Source organism: Artemia sp. Qi Xiang Cuo, chromosome 18 (genome assembly GCF_049724085.1).
Source record: "Artemia sp. Qi Xiang Cuo chromosome 18, ASM4972408v1, whole genome shotgun sequence".
Taxonomy (NCBI): Eukaryota; Metazoa; Arthropoda; class Branchiopoda; order Anostraca; family Artemiidae; genus Artemia; species Artemia sp. Qi Xiang Cuo.
The window spans coordinates 37690957-37714074 of record NC_142811.1 but is presented as its reverse complement, the minus strand read 5'-3'; the positions used below and the strand labels follow the sequence as shown (position 1 = coordinate 37714074).

At 36.1% G+C, this 23118-nt stretch overlaps 1 protein-coding gene across 2 annotated transcripts in view; it reads left to right on the top strand.

The window, feature by feature from the left end:
- Nucleotides 1-4029: 4029 nt before the first annotated feature.
- The window catches only part of LOC148941466 (lamin-B2.L-like), a 35758-nt gene continuing 16669 nt past the window's right edge, over nt 4030-23118 (top strand). The window contains exon 1 of one of the 2 annotated variants that reach the window (XR_016143238.1): nt 4030-4138. The gene's annotated coding sequence lies outside the window, so the exon portion shown is untranslated. The remainder of the gene's footprint in view (nt 4139-23118) is intronic. The other variant, XM_089103842.1, reaches the window with a different exon arrangement.

Here is a 23118-nt window from a genome sequence, read left to right as displayed (position 1 = left end):
AAAGACACTATATTAAGAGAGTCCCTCTAATATGACGACAACCTGTTTCAAAAGGCACAAATGAACAATTTTACGAGAGAATACATTCTCGAGGTGCCTAAAAATCCTAAAAATGATATGCTGAGAAGAAAAACACCAACACCTATAGTGGGAAGAATCATTTCCCAGTTGACCATTTGAACGATATTTAACGGTCATTTCCCAGTTGACTATTAGGGAAAACCTACCGTGTAAAGACAACTAGACTCGAACTGTTCCATGAAGAAACCATAACGTAAGTGCTTCGAAATTTTTGCCACGACAAAAGGAGTGAAGGACCATAATTTACAACAGAAGGGTGTAGTACACTAAGGACACGAAAGGTGATGAATAGATGTGAAGCTACAGGTGTTACTTCCTAATAGCTTTGACAATGCAAAAATCTCAATAGTGAAAGTGTTTTAATGTCATCAGTGAATATGTTGAACCAAATATTGTATGTTATAAATCATTTACGTATGTACCACAAGTATAATTAGGTTTAAGATTACTATGTTATTCATTTAACGTCTTTTAGATAGTATGTAGTAGGTCATATAGAAAGAAAAATAAAAAAAAAAAAACTAATTTAAGAGTAGAATATTACCAACCTTATTGGAAAAGTAAAAGTAATCAGTGTTAGATATAGAAAAAAAAAAATCTTTAGTATATTAGCTAACCTAGAACCAAAAACAATCTGAGTCCTGTAGATTAATTTTATATAGGGATGTATAATAAAACAAGAAAAATAATTGAAAAATTTTAGAAATCCTAATGGGCAGTAACTAATGACGGGGCGTCATTATTTCATGGGAAGGGTGATATGTACCGGGAGTAAAACACGATATATTTGAAATACCAAAATAAAGTTCCTTTCTAAAGATAATTCCGATTTCTTATAATTAAGCTAAATCTAGTCGCAAAAATGAAAATTCCTTAATCAGAAAAAGGAGAAATTGCATTTCTAGCTTCAGTCAGACAACGGCTCTAGTCGTTAGAATTTAACTAAGAAAATTGTAGCAAAAAAAATGCAATGCATAACATTTAAAAGGAAGTTTAAAAGGCAAAAGACTGTGTGAACTCCTGAATCATCTGAAATATCTTTAAGAGATTATTGGACGAGGATTCGCGTCCTGGGGCCACGTGAGCCAATGGCAGGCAGTCCCTGAAGCGCAGGACGAAAGAACTGCGTTTGGGAGTGGGGTAAAATGTGCTTTTTGATTAGGATATGTATTTAGACTTAAAACGAGTAGTACCGCAAATAATCTCGGTCACCATTTATTTGTCATTGAAGTGACCCGTTGCTGTACAACTAAACATGTAAGTTCAATAAATCTATTGTCTTTTTATAAGTGTTCGTTTCTCTTGTATGTCTGAGTCTAGACCGATAATGGGTAACTAGTTCGCCAGTCTCCAAGGTAAATGCTCCCAAAGGAATCTGATCTCCAGATGGCTCAAGAAAGAAGAAGACACAATTGTGTGTCTACATGTTCAATTTTCTCTCATTAATTGAGAGCGGCGCTAGCCTAGTTGACACAATCTCCAGTGCTATAAGTGGCGCTATAGGAGAAATCTCTATCGCCACGAGCAAACCTTTTCTATTACTACAAACAATTCTTTAATGGTACATTTGGCGTAACCTTATGGCCTTGTCGATTGATGACTTATGTGCAGATAACCTCTCCCCCAATTTCTGTTGGGTTTTACCGACATAAAAACAGCCACATGAACAAGGAATTCTATGAACACCACTACCCAGAATGGGGCTGGTGTTATCTTTGCCATTGTTGAAAAAGTTCTGTATAGTATTTGAATTCTTAAAGGCAACATTAAGTTTATGTTTTTTAAGTATTCTTTTCAATTTGTCAGTCAATTTTAGAATGTAGGGTAGAACAGTGAAAAGTGTCTTATCATCTACCGATGGGACGGTATCTGTTGGGGTTTGTGGATTTGATGCATTCTTTTCTGCCTATTTTCGTCTTTTGCCTATAATGGTCTCAAGTATTTTTATAGGGTATCCATTGCAAAATAAAATGTCCTTAATATAGTTCAATTCTGAGTCTATGTGAGGCTCTGAGACTATTCTTATTACTCGGTCAACCAAAGAAATACCAACTCCTCTTTTTATGCAGGGAGAGTGGTTGGAGGAAAAATGCAAATACCTATCGTTATGCGTAGGCTTTCAATAAATATAAAATTAAAGACCAGGAGACTTATTGAAAATTAAAACATCTAGAAAAGGAAGTTTGTGGTTATGTTCTAGTTCTAAAGTTAACTGAAGGTTAGAGTTCAAAGTGTTTAGGTGAGTTAAGAAGGAGTTAAGTGACTCCTCTCCATGCTCCCATACAGAAATAACATCATCCACAAACCGACCCCAGAACCGGTGTTTCATAGGAAAATTTTCCAGACCAGAGATTTCCATGAATTCCATATAAAAAGCTGCCAAAAATGGTGAAAGACTTGTACCCATGGGTAAACCCCTAATTTGGATGAAAAATTGATTATTATATCGGAAATATGAGGAGGAACTATTGCAAAGACGGACGATACACATAATAGTTTCTATATGAAGTGTTTTGTAGTCTATTTGATCAACATTATCTTCTAATTTCCTTTGAAGAGCTAGTTCACATTTTTTAATGTCGCAAGACGTATGCATAGAAATAGCATCGAAACTGGCCAAAATTGCATCTTTTTTTATTTCAATGTCTTTTAATTTTTCAACAAGGTGAACTGAATTTCTTTTGTATGAAGTTTGCATAAGGGGGGCAAAAAAGTGTTGACAACCATTTCCCCAGTCTGGCAGTCGGAAAGCTATAAGAAGCCACAATTGGGCGTAGAGGAACTCCATCTTTGTGGATTTTTGGGACCCCGTGAAATTTAGGAGCTGAACAACCTTTAGGGTAAAATGATTTATACATATGGAGTAATAAGTCTTTCAGTTTACTAAGTTCCTAGCTCCTTTCGTACTAAACGGGTGAACTTATCGGTGGGGTCTGAATCTATGGGCTTGTAAGTTTGGGTGTCGGATAAAATATCTGTAACTTTTGTATTATATGAAGTTTTATCAAGGATAACAATTTTACCGTAACTAGGAAAGGATCGTCCAATTTTTTTTTGGTGTTTTCGTTTTAAGGTTTGGTTTTTATACTTTATCAGTTTTATTCTGCACTAAGGACGGTCAAGCGGAGGTCTTGACCGAAATATTTGCATAATTTTTCATTTTTTTCACTGGCTGTCAAATGTCCTCGTTTTTTTCCTTTCTTCGCGATTTTTTGTTTGACAATTTCGCTAGTGGATTATCAGCGATAATGTCCGATACGCAAAATGGTTTTTGGTCTTTTGCTCAGGAACGGTAGCCGGTAGAGCAAAACAAAAAGCATAGTCAGATTCTACAAAAACTTTTACACTAGCTGGCATTCAGAACTCAATTTTGGCCGGAGATGCCTAATACGACAATCATCCCCCCCCCCCCCCCAGCCGGCGAGAAATGTGTCTTTAGGCTTTAGGAGGTAGTTGACCTGTCCCTGTGTAGAAAATCCACTCAGTGCTTAGAAATGAATCAAAATTTCAAAAAAAAATCATCTCTCGTGTAGGTACAATAAATGGTATTATAAACTGGGTTTATTGAAATGTACCACAAAAGACCACACTTTTCTTGTTACTGAAGCAACAGTTACTTCGAACGAATAGCCGCTTTTATATGAATATGATGAAAATGAAAAACAATGAGGTTCTAGCTTAGGCATATTCGTTTTTCATATTCATATTCATTTCATATTCATATTCGTGAAAACCACGCTTTGCATTGGATTACTCTATAGCGGTTTCTTGAATTAACCTGTCTAGCGGGTTTTTGGTGACTGATGTCCTTGTAAAGGCCCATACAACGCACCAGTACCCAAAAAACTGTATTAAAGGATTTTTTTGAAATTTCAAATTTTTTTGGAAGAAAAATTGGGATTTTATTACTGAGCTGGAAGCAGCCCTGCTTATACCATCATTTTCATTCATAGTTTCCTGAAGCCATTCTTTAAAATCAGGAGCAGAGCCATAGAGGCAAGAGGCAACAGCTAGCCCTTTGGCTGGCTGAAAACAAGACATTTTATTAGAAAGAATAGTAAGCACTTAGTTCTTTGTATCTTCAGTAAATGTATAGTTGTTGGCCTCTTCTGACAGAATTTAGGCTGATAAGTAAATAAAAGCTGCAGGCCTATGCTGTTTCTAAGGTTAACCTATATATTAATGGAGTAGATACCCCCACCCCATTAATGTGCAAATATATACCCAGAATTGTATCCTGAATCCAAAATCTATTGTTCTCCCTGGTTTAACTGAAGGCTTTTGGGTAAATATGGGGCAGTCAATATTTTGGATAAAATTCCACCTTTGGCTATCTTGGAAAGGGTTTAGGTTAGGAAAATGAAACTATTAGGGATGGGTCTACAGGCTAAAGTATCTCAGGGAGGTGTTTTGAAGTACCTAGCTTCACTCCTCCCTTTAGAGGATCCCAAAATTTGCCTACATAACAGATCCTATACCAATTGAAATTTTGACAAAACAACATTTTACCTTTTTTTCAGTTATCAGTTTCATTTTCTATGGTTTTAGTTCTGAAAATGCAATTCCTGATATTTGAGTAGATTTTTAAGCCATCCCCTATACATCAAAATAGGATAGGGTAAGAAACCAGTATCCAATTGAGCAAAATTATGTAAAACTAAAACCCTCACATCTTGTTACCAAAGAGGAATTGAGAGGGATTGGGTATATTAATGAATAGCAAAAAGTCTAAGCTATGCATCAATATGGTTATTATTCAGATTATTTAAGATCAGAGACATGAAATTATTAGTTTATTGACTTACCTGCAGGGACCTCTTTTTGGAAATACTAATTATCATATTTTGATGTATATATCCTTTTAATGTTTCAGTTTTATTCATATATTAACAGAAAGCTGATTTTCTTCTGATTCTAGAAATGTAACTTTTATTGCTTGATATTTATTCTATAAATCACAAATATTTAAATAGCCTATAATTTTTCTTTTCAATTGCTTTTTAAAACAGAGACCATATTTTCAATTTATGCTGACAAATCATTGGTGAAAATTTGACCAAGAAGGCGGGGTTCTTGTTACTGCCCTCACATTGCTTCATATTGTAGTAAAAAGGGGTGGTCCAAAAACCCATTGCTATTTTTCCGAAATGCCAAAGAAAAGTGGTCTTTCCCAAAAAGAGGTCTTTTACCCTATGCTTGTTGGTATTTCCAAAAAGAGGTCCTTGTAGGTAAGTTAATAAATTAATTAGGTAGTGTTTGATTTTCAAAGAGGGCAACCTCTGCAATAGTACCAAAATTATATTTTAAGTAATTTAAAAATGTGGATAAGCTATTATAACATAGCAAAAAATAGGAAATCAAACAGTACAACTCTTTTTATTTCTAAGCATTTTCTTCAGAAAAGCCCCGTTGGTAAATATTTTGGGGTTGGTCTCTTCTGAAGAGAACATGCTAATAAAATAAAGGGGGTACCAACTGGTTCCTCATTTTATGCTCTCTCTAAATAGTCTAGTTTGGTCACTTCTGACAATGCACTCCCCCCTTCCCTGATGTCCCCATATAATGCCATAAGAGTGTATAAAAAGCTATTCTGAAATATAACACTGAAATTCTAACTATAGGAAATACAGCATGTTTCTATTGGGCCTAGTCAGATCATTATGTTGTCTTCCATTGTTATCCACACTAAGAATCATTTAAAATACAAAAACATTTATATTCATAGTTCTGTTGTTCTCACTCAGGCAACACTCAGTTTCATCTAGTTTAGAGCAAATTAAAACCCATTTCAATGAAAAAGAGTGATTTTGTCATGAGATTCAACACAACAATACAAACTATTATTAAGGTTATATAGGCCTATAGGACCATCAGGAAGAGGGTACATGGTCAGAAAGCAACTTATGATATTTTGAAAGAACATAAAATAAGGGATCTAGTTGTGGTACTTTTATTTTATTAGCATTTTCCCTTCAGAAGAGGCTAAACACTATATATTTACTGCTGTTCTCATCTGGTTACACCAAAAAATGAAATAGCCTATAACACAGGCTAGACTATCATTTAACCTTGTACAGACACAGTGGATAACACTTGTGTGGAATTAGGGCTCCTCTAATGGAAATATTAAATATAACATAAGTAGTACCATTAGAAATATTATTTTATGTTGTTTCCAAATATGTTTGAAAACGTGTTTATTTTCAATCATATTTGTTTAGGAGATAGCAATGAATGAGTTAACGTTTTGACTGATATTTGACAAAGGTAGTAGGAATAGAGGTTTCTAATGCTACAAAATATAGTTAGATATAAAAAGGGTAAAATCAGTATTTCACTGTTAGGTTTTGTTGAAGTAGGATAGGCTGTTCCCAAATGGTAAATCTAATTTTTTTTTATTTTATTACATTAATTCATTTAGTAAAATATGAGTAGGTCTATACTAGGGATGTTTTAGAACTATTTTTTGAACTAGTTTTCAGAGTATTATGGTGTTTCCTTCTGAAGAGGGCAACCAATGCAATAGTACAACAATGGAAAAAGAATGTTTTAGAATTTTTAAACTAGCTTTCAGAATTTATATTTTTCCTTCTAAAGAGGGCAACCACTGCAATAGTACCAAAATTATATTTGAAATGATTTAGCAAAAAATAGGAAATCAAACAGTACAACTCTTTATATTTCAAAGGATTTCCTTCAGAAAAGCCCCTTTGGTAAATATTTTGTGGTTGGTCTCTTCTGAAGAAAACATGCTAATAAACTAAAGGGGGTACCACTTGGTTCCTCATTTTTATCCACACTAAGAATCATTTAAAATACAACATTTGTATTCATAGTTCTGTTGTTCTCAGTCAGGCAACACTCAGTTTCATCTAGTTTAGAGCAAATTAAAACCCATTTCAATAAAAGACTGATTTTGTCACAAGATTCAACACAACAATAAAAACTATTATTAAGGCTATATATGGGACCATCAGGAAGAGGGTACATGGTCAGAAAGCAACCACAATGTTTTGAAAGAACATAAAATAAGGGATCTCGTGGTGGTACTTTTTTTTTATCAGCATTTTCCCTTCAGAAGAGGCTAAACACTATATATATACTGCTGTTCTCCAAAAAAGGAAATAGACCAATACTTAGGCTAGGCTGTCATTTAACCTTGTGTAGACACAGTGAAGGACAGGACAATACTGTGGAGTTAGGGCTCCTCCAATGGAAATATTAAATATAACATAAGTAGTACCATTAGAAGTCTTATTTAATGTTGTTTCCAAATATGTTTGAAAACATATTTTTTTTCAATCATATTTGTTTAGGAGATAGCAGTGAATGAGTTAACATTTTGACTGATATTTGACAGTTTGTATAATACTCATTTTGCTAGTTAAAAATTAGATAAGATAGTAGCTGAGTGGGACATTAGAGTACAGTGAAAAAAAAGTACATGGGGCTGCCCACAGAAAGTTAAGTACCTTTCTTTGTTAAAATAATTTTGTAGTAGGAAATGAATAATGACAGAGTCAAGCCCAGACCTATCACATATACTAGCAAAAATTATTGAAATGAGATTACAAGTAAAAAAAAGATTAACCCAATAGCTCAACAGTTATCATCAATCAGCATAGATATGGGAATATTGTCTCAGCAAATGGACACATCAGTGAATGAATTTAAGCAGCAAAGCAATATAATTCAGTCAAAAGTGGCTAGCATATATAGAGAATTTGAGATAATCAAATCAATGTTACAGCAGCTTGAACCTGATGGTAAGCACTGTAATGTGATTTTATATAACTTTGATCCAATTAGAAGAGGTTGGTCAATTTTGATGATTTGATTTCTGCTTTTAACAGCATTATCCCAAACACACAAATGCACCAACGTGGTTTTAGAGATCCATATTGTATAAAGTCAACCTGTGGTATTCCCCATTTCTTAATAAAATTTGGTGCTGTATCTCCCACAGACTTTGTATTGAAATCAAACATTTATCTGCATCAGCACAAATTATCAATTAGCCCACAAAATAAGAAGTTTTGGCACAAAGCCAACTGAAAATTAAGATGGATAAAATGAAAATCAATGGTCAATCAGATGTGAAGCTATGCAGTTTGAAACTGATTGCTAGAAATTAGTGCTATTGTTGTTATAGCTTTAAAACAGGCAGAACTGAAGAGTTAGAGAAATATGAGAGTGGGAGAAAAGGAAGTAATGGGCAACAGCAAGGAGGTAATTTAGAAAGTGTAATGGCAAATAATGTAGCTAGAGAGAGAAGTGCTTCCTAAGTGTATGGAGAGCACTAATTCCCAGATGTCATTTAGTAGTGTGCATAGCATTTTTGACAGTAGAAATGATCCAGCCCCATCTGCCACAGGGCACAAAAACTCTATGCTGCCTGCTTCCAGTCAGGCCTGTAAAAGGTCAAATGCAGAAGTTATCATCCCTAATGACCCAACATATTGTAGTGGAAGGAACACTAGACCCTTTTTCCTCAACCATATAAACTCATTTAGTAATGAAAGGCAAGATATTATGCCAAGAAATCTGGGATTTAATCAATGAGAAAACAGTGGAAAGGGAAACTGGAACTAGGAATTAGCAGGCCACAGCAAAAAAAGATATAAATATTGTGCATTGGAACATTCAAGAGTTTGCAGACGATCAAATCCATGTATTATTGAGTTCAAGTAGTTGCAAGTGGGACTTGATATCAATGGTTGAGACTGGGTTGGAAAGTCCTATATCTGCAGAAGAATATATACAGGAAAAAAAATCAAGAAATGGAAGAACATATGGAGGTATGCAGATTATAAAATCTGTGGTTTATTCAGTTAAAGTAGTTGCAAGTGGGACTTGATGTCACTGGTGGAGACTTGGTTGGAAAGTCCTATATTTATAGAAGAATATGTATATTTTGGTGCCCACAGGAAAAAATCCAGAAATGGGAGAATGTATGGAGGTGTTGCTCTTCTATGACCAAAGAAATTTTTTCAGAAAGTACGGTTTCAAACCTGAAAAGTGTGTCATGTAATCTAGTGTGGATTAGAGTTTGTTTTCAAAAGTAAATATTATTTTCTGTGCTGTATATTCCACTGGAGTCCAGTTCATTTTTGGAAGAGGATACTGGAATATTCTTGAGAGGGAGAAATATGTCTTTTCAAAACTGTATCCTGCCAATTGTTTTTCCCTCATAGGAGATTTCAGTGCTTATGTTGAATTGACACAGGAGATGCTCTGGTCTGTTTGTGATTGCATAGATGAACCAGTGGGAAGAAATTGGGATGGTATTGATATGGTTGTTCTGCAAAGGGAAAATAGGGATCACCTCCACAGAAATAATAATTGATGAAGAGAGTTTCTGGAATTTCATCATAATGATAAGTTAGTAATTTTGAATGGGAGAATAAGAATGGATAAGGGTAAAGGGAAAATTTAATTGTTATAGTGGGAAGTGTGATTGATTTTATTACGGTGGATCTGTCTCTTTGGCCTTCATTGCATTGATTTTGAGGTTCTGGCACTGGTGGGGTCTGATCATATGCCAATTAGGGCCAAGATAGAATTAAATTTAGAGAAATAATAGGGGGAGAAAAGAAAAAGAGAGTAGGATTATGAGTAAGAGTAGGGAGAAGAAAATAGGAAAAAAGAAGGGTATATAGAAATGAAGAATTGGCTCTATGTGTCTCCTAATGTGGAAAAGTCATTTCAGGAGAAAATAATGGAAGAAAATGAGCAAGAAAGTTTGGAGAGAAGCCTGAGATTAGCAAAAGATGGGGAAGTTGAAGGTTCTATAGGCCTATTGAGTCAAGTAGTATATTCAGTAGGGGAAAGGGTTGCAACTAGGAGAGAGAGGTCTGAGGAGTTTTTTTGCAGCAAGTGTCAAGCTAGGAGAAAAATATGTTGAATAGTTTAATTATATTATTAAAAAAAGTAGGCCTATAGAAAGAAGGAAGAGTTTGATAAGTATTATGTTAAATATAAGATGGAGAGGAGAGAGTATAAAAGGTTTATAAAGGGGAGGAAGAGGTCATTTGAATATGAGAGGAGTAGAAAAAATACAGAAGCATTTAGAGGTAGTTATAGTAGAGAATTTTGGAAGTTAATGAACAGTTTGTTAGGGTGTAGGAATAATGAAAGGAGGATTCCACCAGCTGAAAGTTGGCCAGATTATTTAGAGGAAACAGAGAGGCAAGTAAATAGTGGATAAGATGAAAAAGTAGATCTTAGGAACATAGTAGGATTAGAAATCCAATGGTTGAGTAGACCTTTTACTGAAGAAGATCAAGAGCTTTTTCAGCATATAACCCAAGATGAAGAAAAATTAGAAGAAGAAGAAGAAGATGAGGTATGGAAATCTCTAAAAAGGATGAGAGGTCAATAATTACCTGGAACCAATGGAATACCAGTAATAATTTGGAATTGGATACAGGTTTGGGCCATACCAATGATAGTAATTATCTTTTCAAAGTTGATAGAGGTTCCCCATTGGCTGGAACAATGGGTTACATCATTAGTGTACTCATCTAAAAAAAAAAAAAAACAGAATAACATGAGAATTATAGGCTTATAACATTAGAGAACAGGGGCAGATCTAGAGCAAAATCTTGGGGAGGGGGGAGGATGTGACAAGGACGCCAGTGAGCAAAATCTTGGGGGAGGGCATTCTGAAAAAGGTGCCAATAATTGATGAAATGGACAATTTTATTCTAAAGAAAGAGTGAAAAAAAGGGAAAGAGGGCACCAGAAAATATCTTGGGGGAGGGGGCCTTCCCCCTGGATCTGCCAGTTTTAGGGAACACATTAATTAAGGTATTATTTAAGATTTTGTGTTGAAGGCTAGATAAATTGTTGGAAAGAGGAAAAAGACTGGTGGAATATCAGGCAAGCTTTAGAGAAAATTATAGTACAATAGACCAGGTATTTATTTTACATAGTTTAATTAGAAAATATACTAAAAAAAAAAGGGAGATGAGCTTTTTTTTTTGCATTTCTAGACCTTAGATGGGGTTTTAATGGAGTTGATAGGGTAATACTGAAAAAAAAAATTATTAGAAACAGGGCTGCTGAGAACATTTGTAATGATTATAGTTAAGATGTATTTGGCAATTACCTTACCTTAAATCGCACTAGCCAGCGATAAGGACGAATCCTGTAGACGCCGGTCAATGATGATGGTGGCTCAGCTCATCGGGCGCATCCCAAACTGTGCGCCATGGCTTGCTGCACCAATCTCTGTCAACAGCTGACTTGAAGGCTTCAGTATTAGGGGACATGACTGCATTCTGGCTAAGGGAATTCCATAATCCAACCACACGGTTGGAGAAAAATTTGTTTCACAGCCTGGTATTAGCGCATTTCCGGTAGAGCTTTAGGGGGTGCCCTCTTGTTCTTCACGAACTATCTAACTGGAATAAGTCAGGGATGATATCGTGGTTGCAGATCAATTTGAATGTCATCAATACATCTCCTCGCTTACGTCGGTATGTGAGAGATGGTATTTTGAGCCTCTGGAGTCTGGTAGAACATGGCAAATTTTTAAAACCCCTTATGCATTTCGTTGCTCTCCGCTGCACCAATTCCAGAATCGATTGGTCAAGCTTGTTAACTGGCGTGGCAATGGACATCCCAAATTCTAATTTTGGTCGGATCAGGCCCTTTAGGAGCTTAGTAATCACTGCTGGAGATCTACTGCAGAATGTTCTCTTTATTATACTGAGAGTTTGGTTGGCTTTGGCTCCTGCAGACTGCATGTGTAAGTTGAATTTGAGCTTGTTATCAACCAAGACTCCCAGATCTTTTTTGCAGTGACTGGTTGTAAGTGGCTGTTTAAAACCACAATTGGATTCCATAAAATACTGGCTGAGAGGGTTGTCTGCTCCAAAGTGTATGACCTTGCATTTCTGGATATTAAATTCTAGTTACCAGGTTTTTGCCCACGTTGAGAGTGCGTCAAGATCTGCTTGGATGTCTTTGGTACTTTGGGGGTCATAAATCGGACAGATTATTTTGGAATCATCAGCATATAAGCATATCTTATTTTTTATGATTGAAGATGCATCATTAATATAGATGTTGAATAGAGTTGGGCCCAAAACCATGCCTTGGGGTACTCCGCTTTCTACATCTGCTGATTCTGAGAAGAAAATTGATCCACCATCCCCAAATACTCTTACCACCTGCTTCCTGTTGGTAAGAAATTGCATCGTCCAATTTATGACTTCATCGTGGAGGCCTATTGCGTGAAGTTTAGAATTTAGCCTCCTATGACATACTTTATCAAATGCTTTCGCTAAGTCTAATAATATCATATCAACTGGGGATCCCGTGTCCATAAGTTCTGTGACATGCTCGTAAGCATCAATGAGGTTAGTATCAACTGATTGACTGGGGCGGAAGCCATGCTGGCTAGGAGATAGTAGCTTGTTCGCATTTAGGTGTTCAATAATGGCTGAATTAACTATGCCTTCAAGAAGTTTTCCCACTCCCGAGGTGAGACTAATTGGTCGATAGTTACTGGCTTCATCTCTGCTGCTTCCTTTATGAACAGGTGTAATGTAAGCTTCCTTCCAGGCTTGTGGAATAGATTTAGTATTTAGGGACTTTTGGAATAGTAGGGTGAGAGGATGTGATAGTACTGCATACGTCTCCTTTAAGAGCCGAGGGGGCACTCCGTCAGGTCCTGTTGATTTATTTGGGTTAATCTTCTTTAGTCGAGTCTCTACACCTACTTTAGTAATATTACTGGGCGGCATACTTTTTTGAATTTCGTACTGCGGGGGGTCTGGAAGTGGGGCATTATCTGCAACTGTGAATACTGAAATAAACTGCTTATTTAATGCATTAGCTATCTTCCTTGGGTCACAGATTTTAGATCCATCTTGTACAAGTTGAGTGACAGAATGCCTTCCAGGCTTACCCGATGACACATACCTCCAAAATTTCTTAGGGTTAGTTTTTGTTGCAGCTGCCACTGATTCCTCATACTTCTCGGTGATATTTCTGGAGAGACTTCTAAGCTTGTTTCGCGCCTGCTTATATTTTGTGTAATAGTCAGCCTGGTTTTTGATTCTTTGTGTACAGCTTCCAGTATTTCTTTTTTCTGTTCCTAGCCATTTTTATTTCTTTTGTAATATACGGGAGGGTTATTGGTTTCCTTTTCCATTTTGTAGAAGAGTGATTTTCAATAGCCTTCAGTAATATTCTTTTCGTAGTTGTCCATGACTCTTCCACATCTGTATTCTCAATGAAAGACCAATCACATTGAGTCAGTTCCTGACAAATTAGACTGTAATCAGCGTACACATGTTTTGTAAATTCTAGTCTTTGGAGATACAGTCTAAAACTGCAACTTATGACAATGTGGTCACTAGCTCCAAATGGTGGTAGGGGCTTGATGCTTATTATAGACTCTTGGTCTTTTGCTAGTAGTAGATCAAGTAGTGAAGGGTTCTGGCTATTTCTATATCTTGTCGGGAAGTTAACTGCCTGGTACAAAGAATGATTAAATAGGCACTCCAGGAATGGTCTTATTAAACTATTTTCAGAAAAACCAAACCCATTGACCCATTGAATATTTGGGAGATTGAAATCACCAACAATAATTATGTTTCCTCGTAGCTTCATTTTAATATCAATTGAAGTACTCATAGCAAGTAAAGAGAATTCAAGGCTAGGGGAACTGGGGCTTCTATACATGCAACCAATGTAAAATGGCCCACAAGGCAGGAGGACAGATATCCACACTTGTTCAATATATGGTTCATAATCTGAATTAATATCTATGCTTCCTACCTTCAGAGAGCTTCGGATGTACACGGCTATTCCTCTTCCTCCTTCTCTAGATAAGTTGGTGACCAAGGAATAGTCGGGTATCTGGATCTGGGTATCTCCAAGAGGAGTGTTAGTCCATTTAGGTTTAATCTCGCAGAAAGCGTAAACGTCTGCTTTTTCTGTCGAAACAGCATATTTTATCTCATGGAGCTTTGACGTTAAACAATCTACGTTACTCAAAGCAACTTTCAGACCATTGTTCATCCAATGCGTGCAACTTTTATTTAGGCTATTATCCAGATCATTACATTCCCCAGACTCTATTCTGCTGTGGTTTGAAACGTCACTCATGAAAACAGTCTGCTCGGAAAGAATACAGCTTACTGATCTCGCACTGTAAAAAGATTCACTTGATTCATCAATAGTACTTATTTCAACATTAGAAGACACAGGGCTATTTACGCTACTATCTATATTTCTTTGAGAATCATCTAGATCGTGTCCATTGCAGCTGGTGCTGTGGAGGTGGGCACGTTTTTTGGAACAATTCTGTTGCCTCGAATGACTAGGTTTTCTTCACCATTAGCTTGTCGCGCATGAAGTACTTCATACAGCTTTGTCCTCTTTATACGGTCGGCTTTTGAAACATCATTTCTAAACTGAATTTGGCTTGTTCCTTTTCTCTCATATGACTTTTGCAGGATCACTTTCTTAATTTTTAATTCATCAACCGAAAAAATAATGTGGCTCGCCTTACGCGAATCATTTTCATTCCTAGGGTTATTGGGACTGACGAGGCGCCGAACATTTTTTACAGCTATCCGCTGTAGTCCGTATTCGTTACATAAGAAGTCACGAATGAATGTCTCATCATTGGGTTGCGGCAATACTCCGAATGCTAGGATATTTAATTTGCGTCTTTGTTTATCTCTATCTTCAGCGATCAATTTTTTCACGTGGCTCTCGAGTTGCTGGTTCATTTCATCTTTAAGAGATTCTACTTGAGATTGGATTAGCTTTTGTAACAGATCAGGATTACTAGCAGCCCCCGGGGCTTCTTCAAGTGAAGTAATACGAGTCTCCACATCCTTGAACTTGGCATCAATGTCTTTCTTGAACTCTTGTTTTAATTCATTAAATGACTGTTTAACTGCATTCTTGATTTTAATATCTAGGTCCTGTACAGCAGTTATTGCAGGTTCAAGTGGTTCAAGCGTTTTGTTAACTATGGCTTGTATTTCAGCTGTACTAGCGCCACTATGGGTGTTACCTTTACAAACAGGACACTTCCATTCGCAGCCTAATATCCTTGTCATTTTTGTCAGAAGATTATACTCGGGTTTGCTAATTTCAAGGCAATCGATGCAAAGCCATTGTTTACAAATGTCGCAGTTCATTGCACTGGATTCTTCATCCAGACTCTCATCACAAGCAGCGCAAATGTTTTTCCCTTTTCTTGGCCTTTCTCGATGCCTTTTTGATGGCAATCTGCAACTTTCAGGCACTGATATCATGGCGACACCAAGTAAAACGCAACTCAGGTAACAGGTCCTATAACATAACTTGGAAAACAGAGTGCAACCAGTAACACGAGAATGCAGCACCGCCGGGTAGTGTTTCTGTAAAGTCCAAACTTTAGGATAAATTATTGACAAAAATCGAAATAAACGACACAATTTGCTGCAAATGATTTGCTCTTGGACAAATAACTCTCGGCAGATACCACTAGAGCACTTGCCACAGTTACTTTCAACTCTTCTGCTAGCTTTTCCTCTCCTGGCGCTCAAATGAAAGTATTATATCTCGTCGATGCTCAGAACGCTAAATTTATTGCCTTGACAATTTTCAAGGTAGACGGAATATGAGAAGTGTAAAACTCAAATCAACTATTCCCAGCAGTTTAAGGATTAAAATCCCGCTGGTACTAACTCGGCCTCTTGTTTGTTTGATATTGCTCCCTTCTGCACAAATTATCCACTAAAAACGCGAAAACGGACGAGCCAACGTAATCAAGGGTGGTTTTAGTATTTAGCGTTTGGCAACTGCGCCTTATTGCTGGCTGCAAATTCAGAAGAAGGAGAAGAACACTGAATTCAGCCTGGACTTATTTACAAACAAACAAACAGCTGTTTATTAGCAGACAAAGGACAAGTCCCTTGGGAATAGAAAATTAAAATTTTCTAACATCAAAAATCAGGTAAATAAAGTGAAACACCAGGGAAAACCTCTTAAAAATGAAACTTAATATCAAATATAAGCAGGTATGGTAATATATGGGTAGAAATAAATGTTCTTTCTCACAGATTTGGTCAATAATCCTTTATTCACTTTCACACCTCCCAGTTGCTGTTGTATATTCTGGGTTGTTGTATGGTTGTTGTATTCTGGCTCATGCAATGAGGGTAGTTGTGAGGGTTGGTAGACATATATTGAGGGTAGTACAAAGGAGGATAGGAGTAAAACAAGGATGCACTCTCCAAGGCTATTCTCTCTATATGTTGATGATATAGAGTAATATCTAAATCAGAAAAAGACCCCAAGTGTCAAGTTGCTGACAGCTAATATGATTTTATTACTTTTTGCAGATGAGATAGCATTACTGGCAGATAGTAAGGAAAATCTTCAAAACTCCTAAACTTAGCTTCAGAGTATTTTAAGGAAAAGTGGTTAGCTTTGAACATAGATAAGTCAGTAGTTATGATGTTTAGGACTAGCTGGGAAGTAGAGGGGCTAAGGTTTAGCTATAGAGGGTAGGAAATAAAAATAATTGAATAACTTAATTATTTAGGAATTAAGTTAATGGCTAATGGAAAATGGGTAGAGGCATATAGAGGAAGTAGTAATTAAAGGGAAAAGGCTAATGGGAATATTCCTCAGAAGTAAGGGCTAAAAGGCTAATGGGAATGTTCCTCAGAAGTAGTATTAAAGAATTAGGATTAAATGATATTAAACTGCAGAAGAGAATTTTTTAGGGAAGGTTGATTTCAGTAGTACATTATCAGTCAGAATTGTGGGGTTGTGAGAAAGGAATAGGGCTAGAAAGGATTCAGCTTAGGTACTTTAAAAGACTGTTAGGTCTAAATGCTAGGTTTAATAGTCTAGTATTAAGAAGAGATTTAGGCCTTATGAATGAGAGACTAGTAAAAAGGCTAAGTTTTGGGAAAGGATAACATCATTGCCAGAGGATAGATTAGTTTAGGTAGCATGCAGAGAAATGATAATAGGAAAGATTCAAGGCCAAATCAAGTAAGGAAAATACTGAATAGTTGTGGGATGTCAGGAATATGGCATCAGGGGGTAGGCATAAGAGGAGAAGTAGGATCCGTGGTAAGAGAGGTAAAGATTGCACTGCAAGAGCAGCAGATCCAGTTATGGCAGGCTGATGGACCATGACAGTGTCTCTAGTTGTGTATGTGGAGGTCAAGGAGGCATGGAGGGAAGAATATTATTTTAAAGTGGGACTTCAGGGGGAGAATATAAGGTGGAATATTTCAATAAGGGGTAATTTTATGCATTTTGGGGAAAGAAGAAAGTATTTGGGGCGGTTTAGGTTGTAGAAGGGTCCATATTTTTGCCCAATGTGCATAGAAAATGATGACTTACAGCACTTTATGTGCAATTGTGAGGAGTTGAAGGATTTGAGGGTAAAAACTTTTGGGATTGGGGTAAATTGGAAAGATTTTACAGTCAGGATTTTAAAAAGTAAGTGTAAAGTGGATATCAAGAATGTGGGGAGGTATGCGCATGTAGCCATGCAGCACAGAGATTTTTGGAGGGGGAGGCACGAAAAGAATGTTGAAAGTTGGTTTATATGGTGTGCTTGAAACTTTCTTTTTTGTAGCCATGTTCCATGTAGCTTTAAAGTATTTAAAATATACTGATCATGTCTGCAACATTTTGTGTAATTGTGTTAGTTTTATGGTATTATGCTCCTTGTTATGTTTGTTTTCTTGTTGCAATTGTTATGCTTTTTCATTGTTATTATTATATACCCTGTTATGTGCATTAGTATCATTTGGTATTACTTGTGTTATTTGTAATTTTTTGCCATGGCCCAAAGTGGCTTTTGTTGCAATAAATATCTATCTATCTATCATTACCTCAAATTGCACTTGCCAGCAATAAGGACAAGTCCTGTGAATGCCAGTCACTGACAAAAGATAACTAAACTCATTAGGTGCATCCCATATTGTGAGCCAAGGTTTCTTGCTCCAGTCTTTGTCAACTGCAGACTTGAAGGCTTCATCACTGGGTAACATAATAGGATTTTGACTAAGGGAGTTTCATAGGCTGACTATATGGCTGGAGAAGAATTTGTTTTGCAGCCTTGTGTTAGCATGTTTTCAATAAAGCTTCAAGGGGTGGCCTCTAGTACTTGGTGAACTGCCTGTCTGAAACATGTTGGGGGTCAGGACTCTGGTCATGTACTAACTTGTATGTCATTATTGCATCTCCTTGCCTATGTCTATATGTGAGAGATGGTAGTTTGAGCTTATGTAATTGGGTAGGATATGTAAGATGTGGAAATCTCTTTATGCATTTAGTTGCATATCACTGTACTGATTGTAGAATTGATACACCACCCTTATTAACTGGAGTAGCAGCACCTCCCAAATTTCAATTTGGTCTGAACAGGCCCTTTAAGAGCTTGATGATAACGGCTATAGATCTGCTGTGGAATGTTATTTTTATTAAACCAAAGTTTGGTTGGCACTGGCTACTACAGACTGTGCTGGAAAGTTAAACTTGAGCTTATCCTCAACCAAGACTCCCAGATCTTTTTCACAATGACTACATATAACTAAATATGAGTGGCTGTTTTGAACCATTGCTGGATTCAGTAAAATACTGGCACAGAGGGTTATTTGCTCCAAACTGAATGACTGCATTTCTGGTATTCATGTATTCATGTAGAAATACATTTCTGCATTGTGGTTGCTTTTCTGATCATGCTCAAAACCTCTTCCCTCACCCTCATTAATGGTTCCTCACATATATAAACACACATCCTGTATACATGTATATTTGTGTAGGGAGCCAGTATTTCCCCCTGCAGATAAATCCACCCTCCCATAGAAATTTTCCCTCATGCAAAATTGAGCATCCCCAAAGAAAGTACAGAACAGGTACCTCAAGAAGTTGATCAGATGTCCTAAGGAGTAACAAAAGGCCCAGATATAAAAAATTAGTTTTAGGACAGGACCTGATTGATCTCCCATCACTTTTTAGTTATAAAAAAGGATCAGAACTCCCTATTTCCAATTAAATGAGGATATTCCAAAATTTCTATAACTACAAGGGGGGGGCTGGGGATGAGACCTACTGCCCCTATATATCGAGGAGATGTTGATCTAAGGAATCCCAGTAGCAGTTCAACATTCCTACCACCATGAAACATGTCTCCTCTTAAATTCACCAAATTATTGCACCTAAAAAGAAAATGTCCCAATACATCTGTTAAAATTCCTTGGTAGTGGGCAAATTTGTAGTCTATTCAGAAAATTAATATCCCTCCAATTTGTTACAAGTGGTGGACAATTAGCTTGCACCTGAATCCAAATTATAATACATTTAATTGGTAGATTTAACTTGAAACAATATTCTTCACCAAAACTTTCTTTAACACTTCTATAGAAAAATAATTTAGTCAAAGCACTTGTGCCAGCACCCTAATGTTAAATCTTTTGGTCTTCTAGCCTGGTCTTTAAATTCATTTAGCCCTAATGATATATTTATTTGCTGTTTTTCATCTGGTGATGAAATCCAGCAAACCTAGTTCATCAAATCCAGTTTTGTCTGAGTGACTATAATCGAATTATGGATAAAAATACTATGTGAAAGATTCGAAAATATGGATAGCAACTGAAGGAAACATTTTAATTTGATTAATAGAAACGTGCTGCATATTATAAAGTAAGATGTTTTTGTTTTCATGCTTCCCTTTTTTGTTTTTACATATTCCTAGAGCTATATCTGGGACCATCATATGAGATGGTCCCAGATGGTGATTTGTCAGAAATCTGTCTATGGTATTTGGACAGAACATAAGATAAGTAATCTAATGTTACTACTTATATTTTATTGGTAAAAAGAATTGGTAAATATTTACTAAATCATATTATTGAGTTACGACTAAAGTGAATATACCACTTGATGCCTTTTTTTTATGCTCTTTACGAATATAATAATCATTTTTGTTGGAAATGAATTTTAGCCCCCACCCCAATATATACCAATTCAGGTTATATATTTGCACATTAGGAGGGTGGGGAGGGGGGAAACTTTAAACTAAACTCTCATTTACATCAGAAACAAAATTACTTAATTTAAAATTTTCTTAAAATGTTAATTAAAATTAAAATTTTCCTAAAATTTTAATTGAAATTAAAATTTTTGTAAAAATCAAACTGCATCTGAAAAGAAAAAGATGTCGTCAATGTAATACACAATACCCTAATCATTTTGTCTATCATATGAATTCTCAGACCGTCTTTACGAACAAGAACACATACCTTTGGTTCCCACTGGTGTAATTTTTTTTTTTTTTTTTTTTTTTTTTTTTAATGCAAAACGGCTCAAGGATAGCACAAATGCAGGAAAATCGTAAAAATATTCCCACAGATACAGTCCACTACAGCCGTTGAAGCGCAAAAATACTTGATATGCTTAAAAGCATGTGCATAGGAATAGGCTAAATCAAATTCTTAGAAGCCAAGAAAAATATTCAAAGGGTTAACACATAATAGCTTAGGCTAACTATGCCTTATGAAAAATATAAATCTTTTCTCCTTGGCTCATTTCCTTGTCAAAATCCCCCTAGGACTCGCCTATTAAAATTTTCTATTGAAAGAATAGCATCTTTACGTTGTTTGTCAAATATTGACGGAGAACGGTGGATAAAGAGATTTAGTTTATCAGTTACTTGCAATTCAGGGGTCTACAATGATTTCAAATTAAAATAACGGATGCGATTTTCAACGGCTCAGTAGAAATATTTTAATTCAGCCAATGAACCGTTGTGATGCAAAAAATTGCAGAAAAAAAAACAGAACAAAATTGGACTGATCACGCAAAAACGGCCGTTTTTGAGTGAAATCGCATAAGTGGGAACCCAAGGATAATCTAAAGCTGGGGCTTCACCTATCGGAATTTCTAGATTTGGGGCTTTCTGGATAGTGAAGCCGGTCCAAAAAACGTGCCCAAGATGTTTTTTAAACTTCCACTTCCCAGCACTTCAGAGCTTCTACAATCGTTTTGTTTTCATGTTTATTAAAGTCAATTTTTAATTTCTTATTCGGTTTCTTCAACCATTAAAATTTTTTTTTTGGGCACAAAAGCTCCCAGAATCCAGAAATCTGGAACTCAAATTCCCCTTTTTCTAGATTAATTAAAAAAAAACTTTTCCCACAAAATAGGTTTTTCCAAAAAAGTAAATAACTCAATTAAACCAATACTGAACAAAAATAGAATCAAATAATCTACCAATCATACAACTACCACAAATCAGTATCAATAAATAAATGAAACCCAAAACTAACAGAAATTAAACTAAACAACAGTGTCAAACTAAAAAAAGCAGAAATTAATATGAGTAGGGTTCTAACTCCCTATACTGTCTAAAAGCCAGAATAAAATTTGTACTTTTTTCTTCTTCTATTACAGCAGGTGGACTTTACAGTGGATACTATTTAGCCCTTTTCCTTTTGCTTCACTCTGTGGGCTGGACAGAGCTACGGGCTTGGTTGCCTCTTATTTATTAGATATTCTCAGATATCTTTCAGCAGATCTTTTGACTCAAGGAGTTCAAATATAAGATGATAGATATTGATTTCTGTGCTCTGTGTGTAGGTATAGTCAGCTAGGCTCTTGGCTGATAGTGAGATTTTGTGGTGTTTGAAGTACTTTAACAGTTTACAATGCAAGGTATGCTGTGCAGACGTCAGCGTATTACATTCAAATAGGCAATGGCCAACTGTTTCATTATTCATATTACAATACCTGCAAAGAGGGGACAAGGGAACTGAACCACTTGAGTTGGGAAACTGATAAGAGAATGCAAGAAAATTTAGTCCATTTGTTCCAAAACGAATTCTATGATAAATTTTAGAGAAATCCTTATTGGGAAAGGGGGAAAGATTAGGATTATTCTTATTGCACATAATATCTGATAGTCTCCATCGGTAAATATCTCTAATGAGGATCGGTATCCCACTTGGCTGGTCAATATTTATAGCATTTTTTGCTATTTCATCAACCTGATGATTACCACTTATACCAGAGTGGCTAGGAATATACTGAAGATAAGTTCTTATACCACTTGAAGCAAGATTATCTATAATAGTAAGACAATGATACGTGTCAATGTCCAACTTATACTGAGGAGCTGAAGACAGCAACTTAAGGCTTGACGAAGAGTCGGAATAAACTATAATTTTATTTGAACTAGGAATCAAATGTTGGTTTTTCATAAGGTGTTCTAATGCCATGATTATGGCATTTAACTCTGCGGACATAATATATACATTATTATACAATCTCTCACCCATTACAATATTCAGGCGAGGAAGGAAGGCACCACTTGCTACCTTCTCATTTAGTTTGGACCCATCAACAAAAATTTGGAAATGGTTTTTATATGTAATTGTATTAAGTTCAGCAAATTTTTTCTGGAGAAAAGCAATGGGCTTTAAATTTTTAGTCCACTTTGAGAAATCTGTATTTATTATGGAAATTGACCAATTCCATGGAGGTGATTGGGGAAAAGTGGGTGCAGTAGACTTTGTGGGTACAGGGAACTACTTCTGAATATTGGCATGATTTCTTAACCAATTATGTAGGGTGTATGAGCTATTTGATTCAATTTTTGTGAGATTTTTTATCAAGAGAAAGCTATGTCTCTCCCTTATTGTTGTTAATCCACCCTCCATAAGCAGAAACTTGGTGCTTGTGGGTTTCCTAAGACCAAATATGAGACGTATTAAATCATTTTGTATTTTTTCAATTTTTTGCATCTGGGTCTTTGCACATGCACCATAAACGATGAGCCTATAGTCAATTATTTGAAAAAAAACTACGTTTTCTAAAGAGTTAAAGAGGCTGAGTTACAAGGTCGAACCTTAAAACGTACAGGGATTAGGAGGCACAGTTGGGGCTGCCGCCCCCCAAACCCCTGCTTTCGCAGCCTTTAAATAAAAAAAAAAGTTTTTTAAACTGAAAGTAAGGAGCGACATTAAAACTTAAAACGAACAGAAATTATTCCGTATATGA